This window comes from Palaemon carinicauda, chromosome 21 (genome assembly GCF_036898095.1).
Source record: "Palaemon carinicauda isolate YSFRI2023 chromosome 21, ASM3689809v2, whole genome shotgun sequence".
NCBI classification, from domain to species: domain Eukaryota; kingdom Metazoa; phylum Arthropoda; class Malacostraca; order Decapoda; family Palaemonidae; genus Palaemon; species Palaemon carinicauda.
Genome location: NC_090745.1, coordinates 48,656,036 through 48,668,106, shown reverse-complemented (window position 1 = coordinate 48,668,106; position 12,071 = coordinate 48,656,036).

Genomic DNA, 12,071 nt, shown 5'->3' with positions numbered 1-12,071 from the left:
GAGGTTTCTGAGGATGAAGCTGCTCACCTGGATGATCCTTCTTCTGATGTGGAGGAACACAAGTCGTCGCCACCTTCATTAGACTTTCGTAAGGTCCTGACTCTGTTCAGAGAGTTATACCCTGACCACTTCGTTTCTGCAACCCCTCGTTCTCCCCCATCCGAGTTTTCTCTAGGCATGCAGCCTATTACGTCTGCCTACACCAAGCTTGTCCTCGCCAGATCATCAAAGAGAGCTTTGAGGGTTTTAGGGGATTGGTTGCAGTCCAAGCAGCAACTGGGAAGGACATCTTTTGTGTTTCCTCCTCCTAAGCTGGCTTCTAAGTTGGGCGTCTGGTATGCCACGGGAGAGGAACCAGGCTTGGGGGTCCCTGCCTCTGCCCAGGCCGACTTCTCAAGTTTGGTTGACTCTCCCCGTAGGTCGGCTATGAGACGCTCTAAGGTCTGCTGGACTTTTTCTGATCTGGATCACTTGCTGAAGGGAGTCTTTCGCGCCTTCGAAATTTTTAATTTCCTCGATTGGTGCCTGGGGGCCTTGAGCAAGAAGACCGCCCCTTCTGACAAAGACTCGGCCATGCTGATCATGTCCTGTATGGACAGAGCAATTCGCGATGGTTCTGGCGAACTTGCTTCTCTTTTTGTCTCAGGAGTCCTCAAGAAAAGGGAACATCTATGCTCCTACTTATCTACTGGTATCACCCCTTGCCAGAGGTCACAGTTGATGTTTGCTCCTCTCTCCAAGTTCCTGTTTCCGGAGGAGCTAATCAAGGAGATGGCTGCGGCTCTTATCCAGAAAGATACGCATGACCTCATGGCCTCTTCAGCACGTAAGGCTAAAATCGTACCTTCAGTGCCGAGATCTTACCGCACCCCTGTGGCTGATACACCTGCTACCAGATTCATTCCGCCCTTTCGTGGCAGAGCCCCCAGCCGAGGAAGTTCCCGTGGAGACAGTCACAGGGGCAAGTCCAAGAAAGGTGCCAAGTCCACGAAAAGCAAGCTTTGACTTCCCTCCTCTCCAGACAGCTGTAGGAGCCAGACTCAAGACCTTCTGGCAAGCCTGGGAAAGAAGAGGTGCAGACGCTCAGTCTGTCAAGTGGCTAAGGGAGGGTTACAGAATTCCGTTCTGCCGCAATCCCCCTCTGACCACATCTCCCATCAACCTCTCTCCCAACTACAAGGAGAAGGACAAGAGGCTAGCGTTACATCAAGAGGTGTCGCTCCTGTTACAGAAGGAGGCAGTGGTGATAGTCCGGGACCATCAATCCCCGGGCTTTTACAACCGTCTCTTCCTGGTGGCCAAGAAGACAGGAGGTTGGAGACCGGTGCTGGACGTCAGTGCGCTCAATGCTTATGTCACCAAGCAGACGTTCACAATGGAGACGACGAAGTCGGTCCTAGCAGCGGTCAGGCAGGAGGACTGGATGGTCTCGTTGGATCTGAAAGACGCCTACTTTCACGTTCCCATCCATCCAGACTCCCAACCTTTTCTGAGATTCGTCTTTGGAGAGGTTGTGTACCAATTCCAAGCCCTGTGCTTTGGCCTAAGCACGGCACCTCTTGTGTTTACGCGACTGATGAGGAATATTGCGAAATTCCTTCACTTGGCAGACATCAGAGCCTCCCTTTATTTAGACGACTGGCTTTTAAGAGCCCCCACAAGTCGTCGCTGTCTGGAGAGTCTCAGATGGACTTTGGATTTGACCAAGGAACTGGGTCTCTTGGTCAATTTAGAGAAGTCCCAGCTCGTTCCTTCCCAAACCATCGTTTACCTGGGAATGGAGATTCAGAGTCGAGCTTTTCGGGCTTTTCCGTCGGCCCCAAGAATCAACCAAGCCCTAGAGTGCATCCTGAGCATGCTGAAGAAGAACCGATGCTCGGTGAGGCAGTGGATGAGTCTAACAGGGACTCTTTCATTGTTAGCCCTGTTCATCGAGTTAGGGAGACTCCACCTCCGCCCCCTTCAGTACCATCTAGCAGCTCACTGGAACAAGGATATGACGCTCGAGGCGGTCTCTATTCCTGTTTCCAAAGAGATGAGGGCTACTCTAACGTGGTGGAAGAACAACATTCTTCTCAAGGAGGGTCTCTCATTAGCTGTTCAGACCCCCGACCTTCATCTCTACTCGGACGCATCAGACTCGGGCTGGGGCGCGACATTGGACGGACAGGAATGCTCGGGGACATGGAACCAGGAACAGGAAACGCTTCACATCAATTGCAAGGAGTTGTTGGCAGTTCATCTGGCCTTAAGGAACTTCAAGTCCCTCCTGCTAAACAAGGTGGTGGAGGTGAACTCCGACAACACCACAGCCTTGGCGTACATCTCCAAGCAGGGAGGGACTCATTCGAGGAAGCTGTTCGAGATCGCAAGGGACCTCCTCATTTGGTCAAAAAGTCGAAAGCTCACGCTGGTAACGAGGTTCATTCAGGGCGATATGAATGTCTCGGCAGATCGCCTCAGCAGGAAGGGTCAAGTCATCCCCACAGAATGGACCCTTCACAAGAACGTGTGCAGCAGACTTTGGGCCCTGTGGGGTCAGCCAACTATAGATCTGTTCGCTACCTCGATGACCAAGAGGCTCCCATTGTACTGTTCCCCGATTCCAGACCCGGCAGCAGTTCACGTGGATGCTTTTCTGCTGGATTGGTCCCACCTCGACCTGTATGCATTCCCGCCGTTCAAGATCATCAACAGGGTTCTTCAGAAGTTCGTCTCTCACGAAGGGACACGGCTGACGCTGGTTGCTCCCCTTTGGCCTGCAAGAGAATGGTTCACAGAGGTACTGCAATGGCTGGTCGACGTTCCCAGGACTCTCCCTCTAAGAGTGGACCTTCTACGTCAACCTCACGTAAACAAGGTACACCCAAGCCTCCACGCTCTTCGTCTGACTGCCTTCAGACTATCGAAAGACTCTCTAGAGCTAGAGGCTTTTCGAAGGAGGCAGCCAGAGCGATTGCCAGAGCAAGGAGGATATCCACTCGCAGAGTCTATCAATCTAAGTGGGAAGTCTTCCGTAGCTGGTGCAGAACCAATGCAGTTTCCTCTACCAGTACCACTGTAACCCAAGTTGCTGAATTCCTGTTACATCTTAGGAATGTTAGATCTCTATCAGCTCCTACGATCAAGGGGTACAGAAGTATGTTGGCAGCGGTTTTCCGCCACAGAGGCTTGGATCTTTCCACCAACAAAGATCTGCAGGACATCCTTAGGTCTTTTGAGACCTCTAAAGAACGTCGGTTGTCCACTCCAGGCTGGAATCTAGACGTAGTCCTAAGGTTCCTTATGTCATCTAGATTTGAACCTCTCCAGTCAGCCTCTTTCAAAGACCTCACTCTCAAAACTCTTTTCCTCGTCTGCCTTGCAACAGCCGAAAGAGTAAGTGAGGTTCACGCCTTCAGCAGGAACATAGGTTTCACATCTGAAACGGCTACATGTTCCTTACAGCTCGGTTTTTTGGCAAAAAATGAGCTTCCTTCACGTCCTTGGCCTAAATCGTTCGAAATTCCTAGCCTTTCCAACTTGGTGGGTAACGAACGGGAGAGAGTACTTTGCCCTGTCAGAGCTCTTAAGTACTATCTTAAAAGGTCAAAACCCTTGCGAGGACAATCAGAGGCCTTATGGTGTGCTATTAAGAAACCTTCGCTGCCTATGTCTAAGAACGCAGTTTCTTATTACATAAGGCTTCTGATTAGAGAAGCTCATTCTCACATGAAGGATGAAGACCTTGCTTTGCTGAAGGTAAGGACACATGAAGTGAGAGCTGTGGCTACTTCAGTGGCCTTCAAACAGAACCGTTCTCTGCAGAGTATTATGGATGCAACCTATTGGAGGAGCAAGTCAGTGTTTGCATCATTCTATCTCAAAGATGTCCAGTCTCTTTACGAGAACTGCTACACCCTGGGACCATTCGTAGCAGCGAGTGCAGTAGTAGGTGAGGGCTCAGCCACTACATTCCCATAATCCCATAACCTTTTTAACCTTTCTCTTGAATGCTTTTATTGTTGTTTTGGGTTGTACGGTGGGCTAAGAAGCCTTCCGCATCCTAGTTGATTTGGCGGGTGGTCAATTCTTTCTTGAGAAGCGCCTAGGTTAGAGGTTGTGATGAGGTCCTTTAGTATGGGTTGCAGCCCTTTATACTTCAGCACCTAAGAGTTGTTCAGCCTCCTAAGAGGACCGCTGCGCTCAGTAAGGAAGGCGTACTTATTGAAGGCAGAGTAATGGTTCAAGTCGACTTCCTTACCAGGTACTTATAATTTCATTTGTTATTTTGAATAACTGATAAAAATGAAATACGGGATACTTAGCTTCTTGATTAACTTGTACACTGGTTTTCACCCACCCCCCTGGGTGTGAATCAGCTACATGATTATCGGGTAAGATTAATATTGAAAAATGTTATTTTCATTAGTAAAATAAATTTTTGAATATACTTACCCGATAATCATGATTTAATTGACCCACCCTTCCTCCCCATAGAGAACCAGTGGACCGAGGAAAAAATTGAGGTGGTGCTGACAAGAAGTACTGGAGTACCTGACCACAGATGGCGCTGGTGAGTACACCCCCCTCTTGTATAGCGATCGCTGGCGTATGCCGTCCGTAGATTTCTATCGGGCAACGGAGTTGACAGCTACATGATTATCGGGTAAGTATATTCAAAAATTTATTTTACTAATGAAAATAACATTTTTCAATGTGGATGGTGTTTCATATTGTATGATTCTTTTAGCTCTTTAATGATGTAGGTAAAGTTTCACCTAAAGCTAATCTGTTTCATCTCGTTTTGGATGGCAGTGCACTTCATTCTCTTACTAGCTCAGCCACTCCTCTTCACAGACTAACGTTGCTAGGGAATTGTAAATGCAAATAATTTTTAGTGAAGAGTCTTACTAGGAAGAAAACTTGAAAAGTAATAGTAGACTTATTCTTATTCAATCAAAGAAATATTGTGAAAGAATAAGATTTTTTTATCATTATGGGGGAAAAGGAACAATTACTAAAAAAGGAAAATAAATACATAACGAAAATACGTCGCAAGTACACTAGAGTGACCATTGCAAAGTATTTGCATTAACCCTGAAAGTTCTGAAACTACCTAAGCAAGTGAGCAGCTGTGTCTGTACCAGTTATGATTAATACAAATGAAGGGGTAATTGTCCTGAGTTTTAATTTATCCTTCTTTACAGGGAAAGTAGGATGAACAAAACATTGAGTAAATTCAATCTAAGCTTTACGCTCCCTATGAAAAACTTCCTAATAAGTTGTTAAAGGTAAGCTTTGATGCTCATTTTCCTCAAGTATTCGGAGACAGCTTCTTACCAGACTATGTACACTTCTCGGTTTTCCCTCTTCATTGTCGATAATCATTAATTTCTTATCTCAATTACAAAGAAAGGCTGGTAATTCTAGTCAAGTTTAGTATGTGAGCCTTCAGTACCTCAAAGACGTCGTGACTTGTACCAGACAAATCAGTTACTTAATTTTATTATAGTGTCAGTTTGATTTCATTCTATAAGCTCATCATTGCTGCTAATAAACAAAAATCTTGAAATGCAGTGTTTGCAAGCAAGTTTTTTTTTTTTTGGCAAGTATTACTGTTCGTGAGTAATAATGTTGGCAGCGTTCTTGAAATACTTTCCTTGGCAGTTTTTATAATAAAGGTTATTTCTAGTGGTTTAGAAAGCTTTCTTTTAGCAGAAAAGGCTAGGCTAGTTGATTACAGAGGGAAGGACAATGGTAATACCTCTCCAGCCTTTGTCTTTGTTACAGTGTAACAAGTTTAGTTTTCATGTCATTAAAAGTTTTACGTCATCAATATCTTTGGTGGAAGGTTAGAAGTCACTGCATTTTCACTCATGGTAATATTTCCGAGCTAAGCTACTCTGTTTCTAAGTAGGGTCCAACTTCTCAAGTGATAGCTGTAGTTCTAGTATACTATTCATTATGTGTTCTGATGGCACATGGCTCTTCCCAGGTTCGAGATCCTCTCATAGAGTGTTGAATTATTTATTTACTTTGGACCTGTCTGCTGCATATTCCTAGGACTCCCATAATTCTTGCGGCTCTTTTTAGACCTAGAATTTGTGAGGCAAAAGAGTTAGATGGTAGTCTGGGTTCTTATATCCCTCCTCTCACCAAATTAAGTGCCTCTATACAACTGCTTATATCTTAGTGCCTAATTGGTAGTTTGGATGATTTATCACTACTTTCAATGAAATAGCATGCTATACAGTTCATTATTTTGTTGTTGGTGGGACAAATAATATGGTTCCCTTAGACTAAATGTTTATTGTTTGAATTATTCTGTTAAAGATATACCAAATCCATTTGATTGCATCTTATTTCAGTGTTTTTGTGTCATTCACTTGTATGTTTGGTCACTGGCTCATCTCCCGTTTTTATCTAACTGGGTAAATGTAGGGATTAGTTACATAATCCAGAAATGAAAATGGTTTAGGTTCTTTTGATATATTTTAATATATTTGAATATTAACTATTGATGATAATGATAACCATACAAAATACATGCTAAAATAATTTAAGAAAAAATTATTTTATTTCTAAAATACTTTATATATACACAAGATGCAATTTTCATTATTTAGGACAATTGACATAGTGGCACCAACGCGTTTCCTACAGAAATCCTCGTATTTATGTAATTTCTACAGATTCTCTGGCAAGTGCGTTTGGTTAAATAAAAGGTGATCTGCTGAATCTGTTTAATTGCATCATGTTTTAGTGGCTGTGTCCTTGCGAGGATTAGGTAACAGAATCCTCCAAAGAATAAAAAACTTTGTAATACATGGGCCCTTGGGCGAGTCAACTCATAACACACACCCCTCCCTGCTGAAACAAGTGACCACTGCCTACCTACGTGTGGGTGACTTAACGCCCTAATAACTCGCTTTACTGCCTACTACACCTATGCTCCATTTTACGAATGAGTTCCGTTCCTGAAGAAACATTTGTTAAGCGCGAAATCGTTCATCGAAGTGCCTTTTCCCATTGACTTCCATTATAAACATTGAGATATGTTACTACGAGCTCACCAAAATTCACTTTTTTCTCAATGCAAGGCTTAATATACTGTAATGAAATAGAATACATGAACAAATTTGTTTTATTAACAGTAAGTATGGTAATAGTACTAGACAGTGACAGTTTAGAAAGTATATTTAGGTTCTATAAGTAGCAAAAATTAAAATGCTACTCTGTATGAAATATGCAAGCAAAACAAATACAATCTGCTAATTATAATTAAAGAAAATAAAAACATTTTACTCTAATAATTTAAAAATTATTAAAAATCTTACTATTATAATTTTAAAATTGATGACAAACTTACCGTTATAAATTAACGATTCAGATGACTCGTAACTTCACAAAGCAAATTAATTGCAATCCAAACACAGTAAATGAATGTAAATATAAAAAGATGAAAGCATGTGTGGTCAGTTTGGGTGTGTAACCCAAAAGCCAAAAAATAAAATGAGAATAAAATATTTTGAATAAAACTATTTACCATAGTATGATAAATTAATATTCTAAGCATTAATTATATATTTCTTGGGGAGAAATCAAGATCATTGCTTGAGGGTACACTCAGGCACACTACTCTATTTTATTGCTCTTCCTCTTGTTTTGTTTTTTATAGTTTTTATAGGAAATATTTATTTTGATGTTACTGTTCTTAGAATATTCTATTTTTCCTTGTTTCCTTTCATCACTGACTTACTTTCCCTGTTGGAGCCAATGGGCTTATAGCATATCCTGCTTTTCCAACTAGGGTTGTAGCTTAGCAATTTGTGATAATAATAATTCGTAAGTTTCCCTTAATCAGATGATCCAGAAAGCATAGGCGATATTGTCCAGAAACTTATAAACGTAAACGCGGGAAAAGATTAATATTCTCTGTTTTTGTTATTTAGTACGGTACTAATATGTGAATATTACATGCATTATTATTGGGTAAAGTGAAGTGAAAAATCAGTTTTTATCATAATCTTGCTTATATTAAACACAGCTGTCCATTCATTTGTTCAAGCTTATTCTGTTCCACATAAGGCGAAGCAATAAATGAACGGAAGAACAAACAACTGTATTTTGTATAGATAAGATTTTGATAAAACTAATGTTTCATTCAACTGTATCCAATAACATTGCATGTAATATTCACATATCAGTGTTGTATTAAGAAATGAAAACAGCAAATAAGTAATATTTACCTCCGCCAACAATGTTGGAAGGAGATTGTGTTTTTACCTCTGTGTTTCCTTGTGATCAGCTTCCTGGCCACAATTTTAATCGTAGAGTAATGAAACTTCCATGGATTAACTATTATGTATAAAGCTGGAAATGATTAAATTTTGGAAGGTCAAGGTCAACGATCAAGGTCTCGGTCAAGCAAAATGTCCAATTCACATAATCAGCCATAACTTTGGACGTCGTTGTCGCAGAGATTTTAAACTAGGTTCATATTTGAGTGTATAAAAATCCATGTCAAGGTCAAGGTCTCGAAAAATATGCTGCCAGGGCAGATGTCTGCGCTCCACTGAGTTTCCATTTTTTTCGTTTATAAGTTTCTGAACACTACTGTCTGTGCCTTCCGGATCAGCTGGCTAAGGCAAACTTCTGAAGGATCTCTCTTATTTAAAGAAAAAAATTTTAATCGTAGAGTAATCACACTTCCAGGGATTAACTATTATGTATAAAGCTAGAAATGATTATATTTTGGAAGGTCAAGGTCAACGATCAAGGTCACGGCAAGCAGAATGTCCAATTCACGCAATCAGCCATAACTTTGGACATCGTTGTCACAGAGACTTTAAACTAGGTTTATATTTGAGTGTATAAAAATCCATTCCAATTTAATACATGTTAAGGTCAAGGTCAAGGTCTTGAAAATATGCTGCTGCAGCAGATGTCTGCGCTCTACTGAGTTCCAATATTTTTCGTTTATAAGTTTCTGGACACTACCGCCTATGCTTTCCAGATTAGCTGATTAAGGCAAACTCCTGAAGGAGCTCTCTTATTTCCAGAAAAAACAATGCTAAAACTATGTTATCATACTATGGTAAATTGTTTTATTTAGAATAAATTTCTCATATTTTATTTGCCATAGATATCATACAATAGATGCCGCATAAACCGAGTCGGCATACGTGTAGACAACAGCTATCTTGCCCCGGTAACTTATCAAGGTCGCTCGGTAGGAATCTGGTTTTCACCATCGTTAATTGTTAGTTTGCTGCCTTTGGGTGTGTCAACAAATGTACAGTGTAGTCAAAATTAAGGTGTAAACACACACACATATGTATATATATATATATATATATATATATATATATATATATATATAATATATATATATATATATATATATATATATATATATTATATATATATATATATATATATATATATATATATATATATATATATATATATATATATATATATATATATATATAGTATATATATATGTATATATGTATGTATCAAATTATACCTTGTGAATGTATATCCACTGGAATTCATTTATGATAAGAACTTCTGGCTGGACAGAGTTTCCTACCTATGCCTCTTAGCCAAAACCATGGCTGCCAGGACTCTACCAGTCCTGGCAGGTATGGTTTTGGTTTAGAGGCATAGGTTCGAATCTCTGCCCAGCCAGAAGATATCATGAATGAATTCCAGTGGATATACATTCCCAAAGGTAGAATTTGATATTAAATTCCATTGTGGTTGATATTCCTTCATCATCATCATCAGCATCTCCACCTATGCCTATTGACGCAAAGGGCATCGGTTAGCTTTCGCCAGTCATCTCTGTCTTGAGCTTTTAAATAAAATAATTTCTCTTATTGTTCCATTTCTAACCATGTCCTGCCATTTCACTCCCAATATTCTTCTAAGGGCTTTGTTCTCAAAACTACAAAATCTATTACGTATTGCTTCATTGTCATCCCATAACTCATGTCCATACAGTAGCACGATCACACTTAACTGATGTATAGCCTAATTTTTATATGTAATTTCAGACAATTTGATCTCCAAATTTTATTTAACTTACCCACTGTTTTATTTGCTTTTTTCAATCTTTCATTAAATTCCAATTCTAAAGATCCTGTATTGATGATCATAGTTTCTAAATATTCAAATGATTCTACCTCATTAATTCTTTCTCCTTAGGATGATATTTAATCTCCCATTAAATATTCCATTATCATCTCTGTCTATCTTTCATCTTGAGCCCAGCCTCATGTGATATTTCATGCATTCTGGTAAGCAAGCATTGCAAATCATGTGGTGTTCTGCTATGGACAGTATCATCAGCATATTCTAGGTTGGCTAATTCCCTATTACCAATCCAGTCCAATCCTTCTCCACCATCCCCAACTGTTGTGTATGCATTACAAAATCCATGAGGAGGATGAGAAACATAGGTGACAACACATCCCTTTGGAGTACTCCACTGTTCACAGGAAATTCATTTGATAGATCTCCACTATCATTAACTTTGCGATTACTGTGCTCATGAACAGGCTTAATAAAATTTACATATTTAAGAGGTACTCCATAATAACATAGGAATCTCCACAAAATTGGCTGGTTCGCACTATCAAAGGCTTTGTCATAGTCCTCAAATGTCATCAATAGTGGATTTCTATATTCTACACATTGCTCTATAAGATGCCTTAAAATGAAAATTTGGTCAAGTACAACTTCTAATTTTTCTAAAACCTACTTGTTTATTACTCAGCTTTTCATCAATCTTTCTCTGCAGTCTCTTTAGAATGAACATACTATACATTTTCATGACAACTGATGTAAGTGTTATGCCTCTGTAATTATTGCAATCAATCAGATCCCTCCCCCCCTTTTTTTTTCACCAACACTCCTAGCTGCCATTCATAAGACTTAGCCTCTTCACGCCACATTCTACAAAATAATCTTGTAAGTATTCTTGGAGACACATCTTTTTCAGTCAATATCATATCGTCATTTAGGCCTATTTCATCGTATCCAGGAGCTTTCCATCTCTAGTTTTTTAAGGATAGCTTCGACTTCAAACACACTGAATTCATTCTTGGACACATCAAGGTCTTCCACAGCATCAGGTAGGTCAATAAGATTATTCCCTTCATATTTACTATTCGTAACCTCACTAAAGTGTTCCATTCAGCGTTACCTTTCTTCACCTTCTGTTGCTATAACAGATCCATCTCTCTTTTTGATGGGTATAGGCTTCTTTTTCTTTGCCCCTTTAGAGATTCCATTAATAATTCTATTAGCAATCCTTACACCATAGACACTGCCGGAATTCATAGCTTTGCCAGGCTCATCTGCTTTTTATTTTTATTAAAAATTCTCTCCTGTATTTACTGTCTTTTTTTACCTCACTATCAAATTGTAATGCTTAGTATGCTCTACCTTGTAATTTTCATTACTTCCTCGAAAACTTTCAACAATCAATTCATGACTTTGTCTACATTCTATATTATCTGAAGTATCATTTTATATGCATGGCTTTCTCCTTGTAACTGCGTGCCCCATAACTTCACTACCAACTGACTGGTATATGTTCCTTAATTGTCTGCGCTTCTTCTCTTGAAGTCTTTAAGACTGCAAATCGATTCCTACATTCAATTGCACATTTTTCTCTGCTAATCTTCTAGAAGCCTAGTTGTATCAAACCAAGGTAATCCATCTACATTTTTATTTGGTGCTTTCAGTATTAATTTCAGTGTGTCAGTGAGGAGCTGGTGGTCACTACCAATATCTGCACCTATATAACTTCTTATATATCTTGGAGTCCTCCTGCTATCATTACTAATGTCTATGTGATCTATTTAATTTTTGTAATTGCCACATAGTGAAGTCCATGTATATTTGTGGATATCCTTGTCCTCTAAAAGAGTTCCTCCAAAAACAGGGTTATTTGTTGATATTCACATAATCAAAATCACGAATGTTAGTGATATATATATATATATATATATATATATATATATATATATATATATATATATATATATATATATATATATACTGTGTGTATATAT